We start from the raw sequence: 20473 nt of genomic DNA, 5'->3' as shown, positions 1-20473 counted from the left end.
TACAAAAGCTCGCTGGGGCTGTTAATATCAGCAAAGCCAACAGCCGTTGTCTGTTTCCACATCAAGACACAATAAGATCTAACTCAACCTCTGAAGATAGGTTCTATAGAGATAGGGCCTGCCCTCTGGGGGTTGATTCCTTTTAGTAAGCTCCAACAACTAGGGTTCAATCTCACTGAAGTTCTGTGAATGCTCCATGGGGTTGGGGTTGAGCAGAAATTCTCAGCAATCGTTACTGACCATAACCTCAGTTAGCAAGCCCCTTCTCCCTCCAACACATGAGTCAATGCAGGACTGGGGTCTGAGCTAAGAGTACTGATAGGGGACCTCAGGGTGTTCCTTCTGGGACAGCCACCTCTCCTCCCATGTCCATCCTTCAGGGACTGACTCTGGAGTGTTTTCTTCCTTTTGTTATTCTGGAGGTCGTGTGGGTTTCCTCACACATGGGAGCTAGTTCTATGGAGTAAGTCCTTTCTAAAGCTGCCTGGAAGAAGTAAAGATGCAGTGAGTGGGAAGGGCCTAGGGGAGGAAAGGAAGGTAGTCAGAGGTCATTGACTTATCCAATGTCACACAGGTTAGTAGCTAAAGCTGTGAGGAAAAAAAAAAAAACCTCTTGAAGATAGTCCAAATTTTGGTGACAGGAGAGATTGACATTAGGACTGCAGGGACCTAAAAGAGCTTATAGGTTTCCACTTGGGGTTTCTGATTTTTCCACTCCAGAGTCCAATTACCTGGAAGAAAAAATTGTGGCTTTTGTGTTGGTACACTTTCTGGCTTCCATGGTTTCCCTCCTGGACTGGCCAAACCCAGCCTTCCAAGGATGGGAATAAATCTTGGACTAGCAAATCAACCCAAGTGTGGATCAGAAATGGCTTTGAGAAAAACAAATAACCCAATCAATCAATGGGTTAAGGAACTGAACAGACACTTCACAGAAGAAGACATACAATTGATCAGCAAATATATGAGAAAGTGCTCAACATCTCTAGCAATTACAGAAATGCAAATCAAACCTACTCTAAGATTTTATCTCCTGTCAGAATGGCAATCATCAAGAATACAGGCAACAATAAATGTTGGCTAGGATGTGGTGGAAAAGGTACACTCATACATTGTTGGTGGTGCAACCACTATGGAAAATAGTATGGAGATTCCTCAGAAAATTGGAAATGGAACCACCATTTGACCTAGCTATTCTACTCTTTGGTTTATCCCCAAAGGACTTAAAATCAATTTAATATAGTGATGCAGCCACATCAATGTTTATAGCAGTTCAATTCACAATAGCTAGACTATGGAACCAACTTAAGTGTCCCTCAATAAATGAGTGGATAAAGAATGTGGATATTATTCAATGGAATATTACTCAGTGGGATATTACTTTAAAGTTTTTAAAGAAGAGTGAAATCATGGCATTTGTCAGTAAATAGTTGGAGATGGAAAATATAATGCTAAGCGAAATAAGCCAATTCCACAAACCAAAGGCTGAATATTTTCTCCAATATGCGGATACTAATTCACAATAAGGTGGGGGGCCCTCAGGAAGAATAGCGTTACCTTAGATTAGGAAGAGGGAAGTGATGGGAGGGAAGAGGAGGGAATGTGGGAATAGGAAAGATAGTAGAATGAAACAGACATTATTACTGTATTTATATATGTGACTACATGACCAATATGATTCCTGCAACATGTACACTCAAAAAAATTGGAAATTATATCCCATCTATGTATGATACATCAAAGTGCATAAATTCATTCTACTGTCAGGTCTAACTAATTAAAACAAATAAAAAATTACAAAAAAATGACTTTGGAGCTGTAAAGGGGAGGAAGTTCTAGACAGAATCTGAGAAGGTCAGAGCTGAGAAGTGCCTTGTTACATTTAATTCTGGCTTTATAAATAAGAAAACTGAAGCTCACAAGTCAGCCTCTCAGCCTTGACTACTCCTTCCTCCACATGCAGCCTCCTTGGTCATTGGTTTAGCTACCCTGCCTTCCCTGGCCTCAGAGTTCCCTCTCAGGTCCTTCTGGCTTTCACTTTCTTCTGTAGAGGTGTTTTCCATTTTTGCTGATTTCTGGCTAGGACTTTATTAGTGACTGTGCCTGGAGCCCCGACAGCTCTTAATTAGGCTTCCTTGGGTCTTCCTTTCCAGATAGCTTTGAGTGAGGAGAGCATGATTGTTTGGCATTGGGGTTTAGGGGTTCTGCCTGTGGCCAGAGGGAAGGGCAGATATGTGGGGAGACTGGGGGTGCTGGGTTACTGGAACACAGAGAGCTTGGAGGCCTGAGAGGGGGTCTTTCAGACCCCATCCCTGATCTGGTCCCAGGGATTGATTGAATCTGGCTCTGGGCCAGTTGCTGCTTTTCTCCCTGCCACTCTCAGGACTGGTACTGCCCAAAGGCTGGACATACATGAGGGACTTTCTGACTGCACCCTATAGCTGTGGAAACATTGGAAGCCATGACCTGAATTGGGGTTCTTACTCCCTGGCTAGAGATGTGGACACTCCTGGTTTTCTGCACCAAGATACCGTCACAAAATCAGGGCTATTAGACATCCTTAAAGGAGAGTGGCAGCTTTGCTTGGCCTTAGGACTTCAAGTGGGTTTGGAAGGAAGATAGAACTTTAGAAAGGTCTGAGAAGAGAGGATAAGACAGCTCCGACAAGGGTCTTGCCTCTTGGGGTGGATCTAGATTTGGGTGAAGAAATAAATGCTAGGCTGAGTATGTAAACTGCTCTGAGACAACAGAGAGCCATTAGAGACCCTTGCACTAGAACTGAGGTGATAAGTTAAGAGTGTAGTTTGGGACAGCTTTACCTGGGGTTGGCAATGTTGGAGCAGGAGTGTAGGAACTTACCTGCCATCTCTTCTGGCCTCAGGGCAGGCATCTCTCTCCAAAGGTGACTGAAGATTGTAGATGGATTCTGAAGGACAACCTAGGACAATTCCCATGTAAGCCATCAATGTCCCTTGGCTCATGTTCACCCTTGATTAGAGTCTCCCTTGGTAAGCCTTCCTGGGATATTTCAAAACTAGCTCTAGGTGTGTTTTTCAGGCAAGCCTAGACATTCTCATGCTGCCAGCCTTCTGGATGCTCCTGAGCTAGAACTTCTTGTCCAATGTAAAGAGGGAAGAAATCTCATATTATTGACAGTTGGATACAGAAATTATTCATTCATATAGCCCAGGCAGCAGTTCTAAGAGGCAGATGCTACCCTTCTCAGCCTTTTCATATCTAACAAACCCTGGTAAACCAAATCTGTTCAGGCAGCCTCCATAGTCCCTCTTGGTTCCTTGATTCCAAGGTTTCCTTGGCCCTGGACCTCATTAGAACCTCCCTGAAGTCTCCACCTGGGAAATCTGCCTCAGCTTGGAGGGTGCTTGCATTTAATACAAACTCTGGGTGATGTTGCTCCACAACTGGGACTGGGGACCTTGGGCCCAGGTGCTACCTATAGTGGTCTCTCTCTAGCCAATTTTGTCAGTGTCACGAGCTACCTTGAAGAGCTGCCATTCCAGAAGCCCCTGGGATTCCCTTTGCATCTAAACAAAAGCACAAAAACATAGGTTATAACCTGAAAGTGCATGGAGAGAAGAGAAAACTTTCTCCACTTTCTTCTCCCCTAAAGTATCTTTCACAGCCTCCAGACTTGTCTCTGTAGAGTGCCACTGTCCTAGGTCTGCCACTGCCCACTCCATGTTCAGCCCTCCCAAGACTGTGGCCGCTGTTCTCCACTGGTGTCAAGAAGGGATATTTTGGTGTTGGGAAGGTCTGGAGCTCTGGGGCTGGCTGCTGTATGTGATTTTGTCAAGCTTCTTCCATTCTTTGGAATCTCAATTTCCTTATTTTTTAAAATGATCACAATGTACTCACAGGGTTTTTTGGAAGATTCAATATAAGAACATTAAAAAAAAAAAAAAAAAAAAAAACAGAGTCTGAGGTGAGTGTGAAGTCCAGAGGTAAATTACTCTAGGATGGAGGAAATGGGGTACCCAGACCTGCTCTACAGGTTAGGGAGAGGAAAATGAGCTGCAGGGTAGTTAGCATCTGATATGATAGGAGGGCTAGGACATTTAGGAGTCCAAGGCTTCTGTCCCCTGCCAAGTTCCCTGTTGGGCAAACACTGAGGATAGTCTGCTGTTTACCTGGAAAATTTTACAACAGTCAAAAGTTTTGAGGTTCAGGGATCCAGGGTCATGCATTTTAGGAGGCCAGTAACCATCCTGAAGGAAGGAGAGAGTATATGAAGTCCTCTTCTCCAAGGCTACAACTGTGCTCATGAACTTGAGTCACCACGAAGCCCTTGGGTGTTGGCAGGGAGTAAATCCCACACCCCCTGCTCTCTGATTGACAGAATAAGAAAACTTAACAAGCAAAAGATAAATCTTGAGGGCACTCTATGGTTCCAGACTCAAAGTCTTCAGTCTCGTTCCAGCTCTAGCCCCTGACAATCCTGGCTTATATCACCCAGCATAGATCTACTCTTTCCTGCCCCCAAGGACCAGATTTCTGACGTGGAAGTCAAGGCCTGGATTGAATCTAATGAACGAATCAGATCAAATACATATTGTACATTCTCAAGTCTGATTTCTTCAACCTCTCTAAGAGGGGGCTATAAAAGCATCCATGTCTTCATTCCTATGAGGAAGAGAATCCTGCTCTTCAGGTTGGTGATGGGCTCTAAGGACACTCCATGAGTTCATACATTGGTCACTGGTATATTCAAAGCCGTTTCTGAAGTTTGTACTTGAAGTATAATTTACATAAAATGAAATCTTAAGTGTAAGCTTGAAAAATTTTTACCTACTATGTATATTCTTGTAAACCAGTATACTAATCAGGACAGAGAACATTTCTTTTTGTTGTTGTTGTTAAATTTTTTTTTAGTTTTTGTTTAGTTTTTGTTTATTTTTACATGGTGCTGAGGATTGAACCCAGTGCCTCATGCATGCTAGGCGAGCACACTACCACTGAGCCACAACCCCAGCCCCAGGACAGAGAACATTTCTATCCCCATCACTCCTCTTAGACCCCAATAAATACAGATCTGATTTCTATCATCATAGACAAATTTTAGCTATTCTAGAAGTTCATATATGTGGAATTTGTAAGTATATAGTATGTAAGTATATAGCTTTTTGTGTCTGACTTCTTTTGGAGACTTATCCATGTTGTATTAGTAGTTCTCTCTCTGTGTGTGTGTGTGTGTGTGTGTGTGTGTGTGTGTGTGTGTGAGAGAGAGAGAGAGAGAGAGAGAGAGAGAGAGACAGAGAGAGACAGAGAGAGAGAGAGAGAGAGACTTGGATTTAACCCAGGGCCTGTCACATGCTAGAGCAAGCACTCTACCACTGAGTTATATCTCCAACCCTTTAAAAATAATCTATTTTGAGATAGGGTCTTGATAAATTTCCCAGGCTGATCTCAAACTTGTGATCCTCCTGCCTCAGCCTCCTTAGTAGCTGTGCTCACAGGTATGAGAAACCGTGCCTACCTTATTGTTTCTTTCAAATGCTGACTAGTATTCCATTTTATGAATATACTACAATTTGGTGGTTATTAGGTATTCTAATTTTTGGCTATTATAAAAAAAGCTGTTACAAACGTTTGTGCTCAAATCTCCAAGTGGACATATGATTTTGTTTCAGTGCTGTCCTGGCTCTATCATGAGGGCCTCATTTTGAGAAATCCTCCCTATTCATCTCCAGGAGGATAAGCTCTAAAGAGGATGGGAGGGTGAACTTCAGTGCTGTCCAGCTCCATGTCCTACCTGTGTGTGTTATTCTCCTGATGAAGCTGTACTGTTTTATAAAGTTAAGTTTGAAATAGAAGCAACATATACCCATTGGGAAATTTAGGGAAAAAAAGGGCAACTTCTTGGAGTGCTTTACTTTGGTTTGTATCTACATGTGTTTGTTCTTGCATAATCACAGCCACACTGTGAACAGTTTTAGGACCAATTATTTGTCACTGAAAGTTATATAATAGATATTTTCCATGTTGATATATTGTTTTCAAGCCTATTCTTTTTAAAATTTTTTATTTTATTTATTTATTTTTACGTGGTGCTGAGGATCAAACCCAGGGCCTCGCATGTGCTAGGCAAGCATTTTACTGCTGATCCACCATCTCAGCCCTCAAGCCTGTTCTTGATTGCATAAAATTGCATGGGGGCAATGTCCATGTTCAAACAAATCATCCCCTACTGGTGGTCATTTGGGTAATTTACAATATTTATATCCAGAAGCACATTGAATACTTATGTAAATGGAATTTATCTCTGATCCATTCTCACAGAACTAAGAGTTTTAAGTTTCTTTTATTTTTCTCTTCCCCCCTCCTTCTCCTCCTCCTTTTCCTCTTCCACCTCTTTCTCCTTTTGGCACTGGGGCTTGAGTCCAGGGGTACTCTACCACTGGGCTACATACCCAGCTGCTTTTCTTTTTATTTTGAGACAAGGTCTTTCTAAGGTGCCTGGGTTGGCCTTGAACTTGAGATCCTCCTGGCTCAGCCTTCCGAATAGCTGGAATTACAGGTGTGTGCCACCACACTTGGCACACAGTTTTTAGGTTTCTTGATATCCACTTGTTATATTTCTAGTGGGAGGGACCCATGGGACCCACCCCACTTAGAGTAGACCCCTTCTCTTACATTCCTAATTGCCTGCACCCTTCATTAGATTTTTTTAAAAAAATATGATGGACTAGAGGAGTCTCATTATAGCTTCAATTTGTATTTCTTTGGTGGTTAAATAAGATGCTCATTTTCCCATCTGTTCATGTACTGATTCTATTTCCCCTCATGGGAGGAAGCAGCTCCCATTGAGTGATGCACATTTGTATCTTTCCCAGTGAACTTCATGAATAGCTTACCAGGCCCTGCCAGGGCTGTTTTCATGTTTGGAGGGATCCAAGTTTAAATCTTTGTGTCCTCTCATATCCTCATAACTTCCATCTGGTCTTCACAGTTGTATTCTTCCTCTGAGGCCTCTGAGGCTACTTCACCTGGAACCTAGAAGAGTCTTTGGGAAATAGAACTTGATCTACTGATTAGTCTTGTCTTTATTGCTCATAATTCTCCATATCTTGACTCTACCCACTTGCCATATTCCCAAGGAAATCTTGGGCTCTGGTTACACTGGTCTTGCCATTACTTCCTGCATAGTTCTGTTTCTTCCTTCTTCTGTGTCTTGGTTCATGAAAACTTTTTCAAGAGTGCCCCCCTTAACTTCTGGGCCATGTCCAATTATTCTCATCCTCTGGGACCTTGCCTCCTTTGTCAAGTCTTCCTGGATTTTTCTAGTCCACTCATCCTCCCCTGCCTCTAAATTTCTGAAGCATTTGCAGTCTCTAAGGGCTTTCTGAAATAAATAGTTCCTTTCTCTCCATCCAACTTCTGAACAAAATAAGACAGAAAAACCTAAATGAGGGCTGGGGATGTGGCTCAAGCGGTAGCGTGCTTGCCTGGTATGCTCACGGCGCTGGGTTCGATCCTCAGCCCCACATACAAATAAAGATGTTATGTCTGCCGAAAACTAAAAAATAAATATTAAAAAATTCTCTCTCTCTCTCTCTCTCTCTAAAAAAAAAAAGAAAAACCTAAATGAAGGCCAATGCCTCACTTCGGTAAGTGGAGACTTGGTGGAGGAATAGCTTAGAGTGAGGTTAAATAGATCTCAGAATTATCCCTTCCTGACTTTCTGCCAGTCTCACATGCTCTAAATGAGTGAGGCCCCATGTGTCACTGTCAGTGGAGGAACATTGGGAATGAGAAATCTGCTGCCCTCTTACAGACCATACCCCGGGGGGAAAATGCTAAATCTTGTCTTGAATTATAAGTTAGTAACTCTGTGGGTTTTGCTGCTTCAGTTATACTTTCAGATCCTTAAGGCCCAACGTACATATAGCTTCTTATTTTCACAGTGCTTTCAAGTAGGTGAAGAAGACTCACTTAGAAAGACCTTTCTACCCCAGCTAAGTCTGAAATACTGCTCTGTTCTGAGGACCTCATTTCTCTATTGATGTTGGCCTAAGTGTGTAGGCAGAACCTATTGAAACAGGCAGAGATAGATGTAATCATAAATGAATTGGCTCAGGTCTCAGTCAGAAGGACAATGGGCTCTTTCCTGAGAGCAGATTTCTATCAGGGTACAGGGGCATGTGGACACCATTATCCTTGCATGGGGATAGAGGACACAGCCAAACAAGAGGTTGGAATGGCACAGATATGCTTTGCTTAACTCACAATTGTGCTAAGAGCCTTCTGAACTGATTGATGAATGAGCAAGCATCCAAGGCATAGAGGATGAAATATATTGAGCTGGATGGAGGAGTCTATGGACAAAGTCAGGTTACAAATCCCTCTGCTCCTCTGGCTGCTGCTTTCTAGAGGAATTTGAGCCCTCACACATTTTGGAGCCCACCTGGTAATGCCTGGATTCCAGAGCTGTGGGTGCACACACATCATTGCACCATGTAGAGTTAGAAAAAGATCTCTCTAAAAATAACCACCGAGGAATATTTAATTTGATAGCAAGACTGTGACTAATCCATGAAACAGAGAGTCTGTGTGACAAGACACAGTACAATAATGGGGAGAAATTCATGTTTGACCTTTAAGCAAGTGCAAAATGAAACAGATCTATGCTTCAGCGGCTGAGGACCTTGTGGCTCTAGGGATTGTGGTTATGAGCAGGAGATTTGATGGTCATGGAGGAGAACTTATAGAATATATAGTTCTTGAGGGTGTTGTACATGGAAGTAGCTCAAGGAAAATCAATACCTTTTGGTGTCAAATAGAAGAAACTGGTGCTAAGTGCTGGCTGGTAAGAGGCACATACACACAGCCAGTTCATCTGTGCAAGGATGACCAAACCAGCTTTCAAAGGCTGGCTTAGAGAAGAAGCAGATCCCACAAATGCAAGGAGAGCCAGAATTTCTAGGAACCAATCTGAGTGGGTGGGGAGGGGAGTGAGATTTCAATATTTAATGAATATTTACCCTTTGCTAGGATCTGGATTGAGAGTTTTGCAGGTATTATCCTCACAATCATTCTTGATACAGGGACTGTTGAGATTTTTACTTGACTGAAGAAGAAAATGAATTCAGAGAGGTTGAACGACTTGCCTGGGGTCACCCAGCTTTGAAGTGTTTAGGGCTATATATGAGTTCAGTTCTGACTCCAAAGCCTTCAGGCTCTATTTCCTATATCTAGGTCATCTGAAATTGAGAAAAACCCATGGCTGGCAGTGGGCTTGAGTGATAGACTAGGGTCATGGATGAGTGGCTAAGTACAGGTGTGGTTTGAGCAGGGGCCATCCAGAGATGAGTTATAAAAAATTGCTAAGGCTTCAGACATGGCAGGTTTCTGGATTAGGATCACTTCTCTGATTATTCCATAATTTATGACTGCATATTATCAATTCTGATCCATCATACTTGGTGCTAATTGAATAGTCTCCATTTCTTAAAGTATCTCTTCCTCAGTGGTGACAGAGTGAGTACTGTTCTGCTATTCCCCAGGTGTTCCATGTCCATGCTCTTTTAAGAGCGGTCCTTAAAGACTTTATCTGCATATTCTAATAAATTTCTCTCAAAGAAGATATTAGCAGTGGTCCTTGATCAGATTCAAGGCCAAGTGCTTCCTGGAATGCTTGTCATTTTTCTCTCCTGGGACTCAGCACGTGAGAGTTATAGGTGACAAACAGTGTTGAGATGCAGCTGAGGAAGGGGATCTCAGAAACCTTCTCAGACTCCTTAGAGTGGGCTGTGCAGGGAGGTAAGCTGATCTTCTCTCAGCCTGGAGCCTGGGAACAGTATGCCATCTTGAGCATAAAGGAGGGAAGGGCTCAAGGAGGAGACAAGCCTGAAATGGTCCTGTGAGGGTGTGGTCCTAGATGCTTCTGCAAAACCTTTGTTGGGTGCTCAGAGAATTGGGGAATATGTAGTGGGTACCTCTAAGCCCAGTTTTCAAGGGGATGAGCCTTTTTCCTCTGCTGTCCCTTAATGAACCAAGGATCTACTTGAGGGGCCTGGACTTATCCATGTCTCTTATCTCTGATCCTGACTTAAGGCTTGACAATGGTTGGTGCCCTATCATTATGGGACCCAGTAAAGGCCTAAGATCTGGCCCCACCTCCTACTCCAGCCATACCTCTCTCTACTCTCCATTTATTTGCTCACTCAAAATCATATACTGGTCACTCTGGCTTCTCTATTCCTTGGATGCATCAAGTTCATTCCCCACCTCCCAAATGCTGCTCCTTTTGTCTAGAATACTTTCTATTTTTTTAATCTTTGTTTTGTTTATTTATTTTTATGTGGTGCTGAGGATGGAACCCAGTGCCTCACAGGTGCAAGGCAAGCACTCTTCCGCTGAGCCACAACCCCAGCCCCACTTTCTTTTCTTTTTAACTTGGCTGATTCATCTGCATTGTCAGACTTTAAATATCATTTCCTCCAGGAAGCCTTCTCTGATTTGCAAACTAGGTCAGTCAGTCCTCTCCCCTTCCCCGGCTGATGCTCCTTTTGTTCACTGGGTCTTTAGAGATTCACTTTTGTGATAATTGGTTCAGTGACTCTTCCATATAACTGGATGGTTAAACTCATGGTTGGGAAAGACTGTGAACATTTTCTGTCCTGGACTTTGCTGATAATAGGTGCTCAATAAGTTTTGGGTGAATGAATGAGTCAAATTTCTCACACTTTAAGAAAAAAAGTATAAAGAGTCAATGATATCAAAGTCTCAGTTCCCTTTCTTGCCCCAGTCCCATAGCATTTTAGACCTGGGTAGGTCTAAAATTTTGTGCTATACCAAACGGGCTTTGTTTTACACTTAAGTGAACTTGGTGAAAGCATTGCAATTGCCTGCGTTTTATGTATAGAGAAATTACCTCTGTCCTGATTTGCAATATCTGTGCTATTTTGGGCTGTTTTTCTCTTTTGGGCCTATTTATATTGGAGCAATAATTCCACCATTTAGCTACACAGAGGCTCAATTAATATTACAAATACGGTCCCATAAAATTCGGTGCTTGACATTAGGACATTTTGTTGCTAATTACTCTCCAAGGTTTTTAATTTCAATTCCTCCTGGTGACTTAGTTCAGAAATTCAAGGTCACAGTTATTACCCCCAAAGGGAAAGGAGAACTAAGAAATGCAAACTTTCTATTTTCCCTGCCTTCTGAAGTTATCTAATATTTGATTGCCTTTCCTCCTTTTTTTCTTGCCCACAAAACAATAAACAAAAACTGAAACAAAGATACACATTTCTGGAAAAAAATGGAAGCACACCTTCACTAATATATTCATTCAAATAATATTTACTGAACACCTATTGTTTGTCAGCTCCTGTGTGCTAGGCACTGAAGATAAAAAAAAAAGAAATAAGCCCCTCACAGTCTTGGGGGGTCTAAAAGTGCCGAGGATTCTCAGACACATCTGGATACATTTGAGGGAGCTGCTTATAAAGGGGCTTGATAGTTATAATCCATCCCAAAGTACTACATTAGTCTTCAGGGGTTGAAGTCATGGGAAATTTGGTCATTTCTCATTTGAAGACTCTGGCTAACTGTAAGGAATCTGCATTTTAGTAATGTTTTGAATGGGTTGATAAAATAGGAACAGATGGTTGAAGTTTGTCATTTCAGGAAAAATATTAAAATATTACGCTGCTTAATCTGTCTCTTTTTCACACTCTTCCCCGTCCTCTCTCCACTTCATAGACAGTCAGATGCAATACAATTTAAAGCAAAATACTAATCTAGTTGTCCTTCTCTGAAGGGACCCTAATTTTATTAGCCTGGCTGGCTCCTTAAATGCTTTATTCCAATGCTTCCTATAAAGTGTTGTTTTGTGGGGAGATAAGAAGTGGTAATGAAGTAAGACTAACTTGGATGTCTCTCTGCCATGAAGAACATTAGCTCTCCAAGTGCTTTACTAACCAGAGAAGACCCACTCCTTGAGGGACTCAGCAGGGTAGAAATGAGTTGGGTAACATGTCTCATCCACTTGCCCCTGGGCTTTGTATGAGGAGAAGCTCTGACTGCTGGCATCTCCTGGCCAAGAAAAGGCAGAATGTCAATGTTATCACTGCACTTGCTTGGATTTGCCTATGTTCCAACTGTATTTCTCTGAAGTCTTCCTACCATTCTGCTTGGATGAAGCATCAAATGAGATCAACCCTTGGGAGAGGGAAGCGAGTTCTGCTCTGGCAATGCTGCCAGAAACTCTTGGGAGAATGAGCATCGTGAGCCACTTACCCACTGCTTGCCGACTTCAGTAGCAAAAGACTCCAGAATGCTCCTGGATAAACATCATCTTTGTGGCCACACATTGTTTCATGAGCTGAGTCATCAGCCTGGCTGGATCCTTAAATGCTGTCTGATTATCCAGGCAGCAGAAAACAAGGAGAGAAGATATGAAGTGTAGCTCATCAAGCTTTGTAGAGCGCCAGTCTCACTCAGCAAGGTGATGGGGAATTTGCTATTATGGAATTTGCTTATGACAAAATAATTATTAATCAATTTAAATCTCATTTAAGAGGAAAAGATGATGCTTTCTGCATTTTTTGTATTTAAAAATCTATTGGTTATAGACATTTAAATAGCCACCCATCTTAAAGAATTTCCTGCTCGAAACTTGAATCCTTCCTCATTCATCAACTTGTAATTTATCATCTAAGATAATGAGGTAAACCCTAAAGTAACAGTGATATGATAAGTCAAATTGCAGACTTCTTTGTTTTGCAGATAAATTGTTCTACCATGTTTATCTTTTATATAGCTACTCAATAAGACATTTTAAATGAATTTTAAATTAAAACCAATGTAACTTATATCAAGGAAATTTACTTTAATTAACTCAAGTTTTATGCATTTGGAGATTTGTGACTTGCTGAGGTAAGCATACCAATTCTCTCTTCTAACCCATTTCATTATGGTCTCAGTAAACAGATCATTCACTCAAGAGTATGTGTTAAATTCCTGTTAGGTAGCAGGCACTATGTTAGTCTGTGTGGGAGGTAAAGATAAATGAAGAGCAATACTTGTCACTGAAGATGTTTGTCAATGTGCAAGGCAGACATATTGGATCTCTTGGAGGATGGTAGGAAGAGCAAGTGCTACAGGAAAGACCTTGTTGGGAAGGAATCCACTTCAACTGAGGGCAGTTGGGGAAGCCTTTCTGGGGAAGGTAGCCCTGAGACAGTCCTTGTAGGATAAGGATGGTCTGTAAGTTTCAAGGGAGGAGAGGATGAGGACTGAAAAACACATCTTGCAAAGGTCCAATGAGAGCCAGGGAATGGTAGTTGCTTGTGTTTGGAGTTCAGATAACTCTGGAGAATCCTGTTAGATCAGTTACCAGGAGGTGACAAGCTCAGAAACCAGGCTTTTAGGGACTGAGATTTAAATAATTTTGTTGAAATACAAGGATCTGGGGTGGATGATTCTCCTTCGAAGTCAGATGGAGAGAGGAGGAAGAGAGAAGGAGTGGGGAAGATGAAGCTACTGACAAAGTAGGTGTTTCTGGGGCAGCTGGAGCAGGGCAGTGTGAAAATGGGAGACAAGGGGCAACAATAGTGTGGTGGTTCCTGGGGATCCTGAGAAGAAGCAGGCAGCGGCAAGTTGGAAGGCAGCTGGAGGAAGGGAAGACTCAGACCAGATGCTATGGGAAAGAAGAGCAGGTGCACAGTCCTGCTAAAGACCTATTCCATGATGTGTGTTATATCTTTTTGCTTCATTTCAAGAAAATAACCTAAATTTGGTACCAACAGTAAGAATGTAGGAGTCTAGGATTTATCAACTACCTTCCTTCTCACCTTGATCCCCTTCCTTTTCATTTTACTGGAGTGGGATTAAGGCACTCCCACTCCAGAGCTGAGGTGTGCAGTTGTGGAGTGAACTTTGTGTAAGAAAGTGTCATCTATGATAACTATGATGGATTCAGACTGGAAACAAGATAGTAAACTTTGGGAAAATTGGTCCTTAGGCTCTGTGACTGCCGTCATGTACATTAGACAAGAGGGTAGAACTAAAGGATGAAATAAGAACTTCATGGTTGTTCTGAAGGCCTGTGTAGCTTGTCCCTGCTTGCTGGACAGATCCCCCTGGAGAGAGCTTTGTCAGAGTGTGACTTTATTCCATGGCATGTTATCCACAGTTGCCAACGGACAGGGATTTATCTTCCTGGAACAGTTAGAAACATAAGTAAGGACATCCCTTTTGTTATATTCTTGTATCTGAAGCCCTCCTCACCCTAAAAGTGTATCTGGCTATTGGGCAATGCAGTCATTCACTGAAATGACATTTTCTGGACAGGAATGGGCAGCTTTCATTGGTGGGGCAGGAGTCCAATAGATTAGGAGGTGGTGGCAATAATATTGGTTAACACAGGTCTGGGAGGAGTTATCAATCACAGAGGATACTTTGAAGGAGGAATCAATAAGATCTAGTGATTACTAAGACACTCTCATACTAGTCTTACTTTCCACTTAACAGTTATGCACAGGTGCTGAGTGCTGAGGGGCTAGAAAAATATCTTTAGCTTGGAGCTTGCCTATAAGCAAATAAGCTGCAGTCCTATGGGGAAAATAAGACACAAACGAACACAGCTGGAGTCCCAAACAAAGGAAGAAAGTATTCGGTGTGCTAGCTGTAGGATTAGGGCAGGCTTCCTCTCACTGAGGTGCTGAGCAAGGCTTTGAAGAGTGGGGGGTGTCCAAGAGTGATAATGAGAAACGACACCAAGGTTTTAACTCTGAAGTGTTGCTGACAGAGATGGCAAGTTCTGCTGGACCGGGAACACTATGTGGTCCAGAAGTAGATGGAAAGAAGTCCTGGTCTTTGAGGAGTATTTAATAGGAGTACTGGTGTGAGGTGTGGGGTGAGTTGGGATGGTGCATGTCACAAGATGACTTGTACTTTATTTATAGAGTGAATACAACCTTAGGGAGTACAAGGAGTGAGCCAGAACTCAGGATGGCATGGGAGGCAGAGATTCAGGCACAGAGAGGTGGTTCGTATATGAGCACCCAGAGCCACTGAGGAGGTATTTTCTCAGTAGGAAGGCTGCTGAGATTGTTCAGGTCCCATATATTCAACAAGACAAGGATTCAGGAGGTGTCAGCGGCCTTTATCTAAATGACATTCTGGGGACCCAAGAGCGAGTGCACCCCTAGTGGCAAGTCCACCTTTCGGTGGGGTGCGTGGGTGGGGTACCTTCCAGAAAATGTGGCTGTGTAAGCACAGTGAGTGACCTGAGATGGGTGACAACGGTGTTGTCCCCTCCTTTTCTGGATCTCCCCTCTGCAACCAGAAGCCCGTGGCCGTCTCTGTGTGCCTGGCAGGAGGCATTAGAAACGGAAGCCGTAGAGGTTCCAGGGGAGCTTCCACCGACCCACTCTCGCTTTCCTACTGCGCTAGGGGCAGCCAAAGACCCTAGGTGGGCCGAGGACTAGTAGGTTCAGGCTGGGCAGTCCAATCACCTCTCAGGGAGTTCCCTCCGCTGGCGCGCGGCAACAGCGCGTGGATTCGCGCGCAGGCTGGTGGCACGAGCCCGGGCAGCGCGAGCCCGGGCGGCGCGAGCCCCCGCGCGCCGGGGAGCGGCGCATGCGCGGGCGTCCTTCGAGCCCGCTGAGGCGAGCCGAGCCGCGGCAGCACCCGGAGCCCAGCGGCGGAGCTGAGAAGGGACTAGCGGCGCGGCGGGAGTGGTGGCGACGGACAGGTGGCTAGCTTTCGCCCGTGCCACAAGGGGCTACTGGGGCGTCCGCAGAGCTTCGCCGTCTGGACGTGGCGACGGTGGCATCCCGGACGGCCTGTGAGGGATGCAGCGCCCACTGCCCAGCGCCGGCTGACCGCCCCCGCCTCGTCTCGCGGTGCGCCACAGCCGGGCCCGCGGCCGTTCCCGCCGCGCTGTCGCCGGGCCGCCGCGCCCGCGGGGCCGCGCCCGGCCCGGCCATGTGGACCCCCACGGAGGAAGAGAAATACGGCGTAGGTAGGTAAGGCTTGGGCCTGGCCGCGGCCGGGGATCTGGGGAACGCTCAATCCGTGCTCTGCCGCTCCCGAGCACAGGCTGTACGGCCTCCGCTCTGTGCGAGCGCTGGGTGGGTGCGGGTGCAGAGGTGGGCGCGGGTCTCTGGGAGCCTGGAGGGCGGCAGGGGGCGCTGGCGGCGCGGCCTCGGCAGGTGCGGCCCGCTGGAGGGGCGGGCAAGGCCAGGGCAGTTGCCTGAGGTTTCTGCTGTGCGGCTCATGGCAGTTTACCCAAAATGCTGGATTCTGAGAATCTGCTTTTCTCTTTCTCCAACCTCGATTTTAATGAATTTCCGCACCTGAATTGATGAGTCGGAGAGCTGTTTATTTTCTGACTGAAATCTTACAAATAAAGAATGAGATCGTTGACATCATTTTTTCCCAATTCAAAAATTTGCAGATATTTGAGTGCAGGTATTTGATCTCTTTTAATTTGTTTTGTCGTATCAGAAATAATTACCTTGCAACGGGAAGTGTTTTAGACAGGTATCCATGCTAAGTTTAGTGTATCTTATAGACACAGTTTTGTTTAAAAAATGTGTTCACAGGAAAATATTATTCCTCTTTTTATTTGTTTTGTGAAATTCCAGAAGCGAAATAATTCTTTTTAACATCCAGTTTCTTTGAAAAGAATATTCAGTAATTTAAAGGAATCACTGTTGTAGTTTTACAGTGTTAGTATTCCATGACAATTACACGACAAAAGAGTTCAGCCACATTGCATTGTTATGAATCACCTATCATCGTGTTCAGTTAGAAACATTTAAAATGTTGAGTGTACAGGTTTTTATTTTTTCTAAGCTTGTAATAGAACATTCTAAATAGGAAATCTCTCCGAACAGAGGTTTTTGCTTCCATGTTTTCTTACAGTTTAATAAAAATTTAGTTCATAATTCATTATAAAGTGACATTAAACTGCAGTGGTAAGGGTTGTATTGGGATATTGTCAGGCAAGTTATCATATAAAGATTGAATTTACTTAAATTTAAGGACCCACAGAGAGGTCTTCTAGGTGGTAGAAAATCTTGTTTTTAAAGGTAACTTTCCAAAGTTTAAATTAGGTATGCTAGGAGGGAAGTGATAAAAAGAGCCCTAGTCCTAGAGTCCCTGTTGAAAAGGAATCCGGAAATGATGCCAAGAACTGGGAATTGCCTTTAGGGTTGCACCCTTTTTCTTACAGCATTCCGTGAATACCAAGTTGATGCTGTGAGTTGATGGTTTTTCTTCACCATAACTTGTTCCCAGAACTGTTTAGTAGAATAACAAGTAATTGAAATGAAATAGTCAGCTGTTCAGTAGTACCTGATTAATTTCTTTGCTTCTGGGTAGGAGCTCTGAATTAGTGGAGATAGTGGCCTTGAGAGTCTTGGCTTTTCTTTGTTGGTGCTGTGGGCAAGTTGCTTAACTGATATTTTCTTAATGCATAAATTGGGGATAATGCTTATTTATCTTACAGGGTTGTATGCATCACATGAGACCATACTGAGTACTCAATAAATGCTAATTTTTTCTTTCCCTCTTAGTACTTAGAATAATAATGCTAGTTCTGAAACAGATCATGCAAGGCCATCAAGGTAGGTATATGAGGATCTAGCATTTGGTGTGTGATTTAATCAGGATGATGGAATGAAATTCTTGCATTCCTAGGACTGTGTGCTTAGCTTTAGAAAAAATTGTTATTCCTTGTGGATGGGTACAGCATTGGGCACAGGGCAGGACTTAAGTGCTTATAAAATGAGAGAAAATTATCCTGAAGACATTTTCTTAGCAGCTGTGGTTTGGTAATTTAGATGCCTTTTTCTGCTAAGCAAGGCAACTCCTTATTTTTCTTACAGCTTTCTTCTGTCCCTTCCTCATTATGGTCTAAAAGTTTTTGTGTAAATTGTTTAAAACTCAGGGTACATTTTTTTTTTCCATAATCTTGGGCTATATGGAAAACTTAGAGCTATACTCCTAGGCCTTTTCATAAAATCCAATTCAATCTATAAAGCATCTTCAATATTGTATTTATAATGAGAAATATCACCAATTAAAATGGCATTTTAGTTGCATCGTTTAATTGCTTTGAGGGCTTACTTGACAATTTAACCATAATCATTGTTCCTGTGAGAAATGTTTTGAGTTCAGCTTTGATTTTTTATGACTAACATGGAGCACAAATTTCTGTTTCTGCCTCTAAATATATAAGAGCAAGGAGAGAAAACTTTTTCTTACTTTCTACCAATTTGGAGAAAAATGAGAATTTCCTTTTGTCCTGATAGTGGTGAGGGAAGGAAAAAGGAGTCCCCTCTTGCAGCAGTACAGATTTTTTTTCCCCACTGTAGCTCTTCAACTGTATTTGACATTGGTAAGACTTTTGAGATCCTGTAGTAATATCTACTATATTTTAATTTTTTTATAACGTAGGAATTCTGTACAGATGACATTTATGAGTTATTTGGTTTATTCACTTAGGACGACATGACACCTGAGCTTGCCTTTCTGTTGTAATATTCTATGATTGACTTTGGGAACGGGGAGAACATTGACCTTTTCTGAGGATCTGTCAGTGATGGGCCAGTCCTTGCACTGGGGAATTCCTCTTACGTTACATTTTGTAGATTTCCAGAGTAGTCCTAATATTGTCTCTGTTATACAGATTAAGAAACTGAATCTCAGAGGTTGTTTGGTCCTTCAACAATTGAATATTTCAGTATTTATTTTTCTTTTCTTTGTAGTGGGCGGTATTTTCTGTGGACAGTTTTGTATTGTTCTGAAAAGTGAAGGTGTGCTTCATGTTTTTATGATCAGGTGTTTATATTTTACAAGGAGCATCCCCATTCATGATTTTATGTGACCCTTAAACCAAAAGTTAAGTGATTGATTTAAGGTTCTAAGATACTAAGTGCTGAGTTGAGATTTGAATCCAGGACTTTAGGATTCTAAGCCTCAGATTCTTTTATTATACCATGTTGCCTCTGAATGGAATTTGTCATTAGTGTGTCTTTGGATTGGAAGTTGAAACACACTCTACAGACTTTGCAGTTTAAACTAGGTAGATATATTGGACATTTTATAAGAATACATGGTATTTATTGCTCTATTTCTGAATGTAACATTACATTGATAATGAGTACAGATGCAGGGCATGAAAGTTCAAAAGGCAGGTTTTCTTAATGGCCTGAGGAGTATGTTGGGTACTATTGTTAATAGGGAGGAAAGAAATTGAATTTAGCAAACATTTTTAGCCTGGCTTTTCAAACCAAAGAGGGTTTGTTTTGATCTCATATTCTGTAAAGCCAATAGGGAGTAATCAATAGGAAATTATCAGTGAGTTTTTCTTTTGAGATAGAATCTTGCTATGATGCTGAGGCTGGTCTCCAACTCTGGGGCTCAAGAAGTTCATAATTTGGCCTCCCAAGTAGCTGGGGCTACAAGTCTGAATGATCATTGCTGGTGTGTGTGTGTGTGTGTGTATGTGTGTGTGTGTGTGTGTATGTATGTATGTACTGGGGATCGAATTCAGGGGCACTTGACCATTGAATCACATCCTCAGCCCTATTTTGTATTTTATTTAGAGACAGGTTTTCACTGAGTTGCTTATTGCCTCGCTGTTGCTGAGGCTGGCTCTGAACTCATAATCATTCTGCCTCAGCCTTCCAAGCTGCTGGGATTATAGGTGCATGTAACCTGCTCAGTTAATATGCAACAATAGTCAGTAGATTTCAGATGCACAGTTTATCACATAGTGTTAGAATATACTTTACAAACATTAAGGTAAATTGCAAAGGTAGCAACATTTTCTGTGTAGCATTTTAAGACACATTCTAAATAATACATTCTGAAGCATAGCAAATTGAAAAGAATGGTCACTAAGATTGAAAGTACTTTATATTCATACCATAATTTACATTCATGCTAGATTTAATTTTTTTTGTATGTGCCAGGCAACCTCTTTACCACTGGAGTTATGTTTCTAGCACTTTTTATTTTTTATTTTGAGATGGACTTACTAAGTTGCCCATATTGGCCTTGAATTTGTGCTCCTCCTGTCTCAGCCTCCTATGTAGATGGGATTGTAAGCTTGTGCCATTGTTCCCAGTTTAGTTTTTAGTAGTTTGTATTTTGAGTCTTTTTTTTTTAATGTTTGTGTCTTTATTCTTGATTGTAAAATGATCTGAAACTATTCCCAGTATGCGAGCATCACTGAGTATGTCATATTAGAGTTTTAATTTCAATGTTATATTCACAAACCTGTTTATGATTATGCTCTCAAGTCTCTTGCATACCCTTTTCTTGACAGATTTTGTATGTTGTATTTTTTGCATGTACAGGCTCTGGAAACCTTTTTTTATTGTTAAGTTTATAATTCATCCCCAAATTATTTTAGCTTCCACTGAAGTATTTGCAGTTGATTTGCTATATCACACATTAGGATACTTTAGTAAAGTTAATGACCATGTTGGGA

This window comes from Callospermophilus lateralis, chromosome 10 (assembly GCF_048772815.1).
Source record: "Callospermophilus lateralis isolate mCalLat2 chromosome 10, mCalLat2.hap1, whole genome shotgun sequence".
Lineage (NCBI taxonomy): Eukaryota > Metazoa > Chordata > Mammalia > Rodentia > Sciuridae > Callospermophilus > Callospermophilus lateralis.
This window is presented reverse-complemented; position numbering follows the sequence as displayed.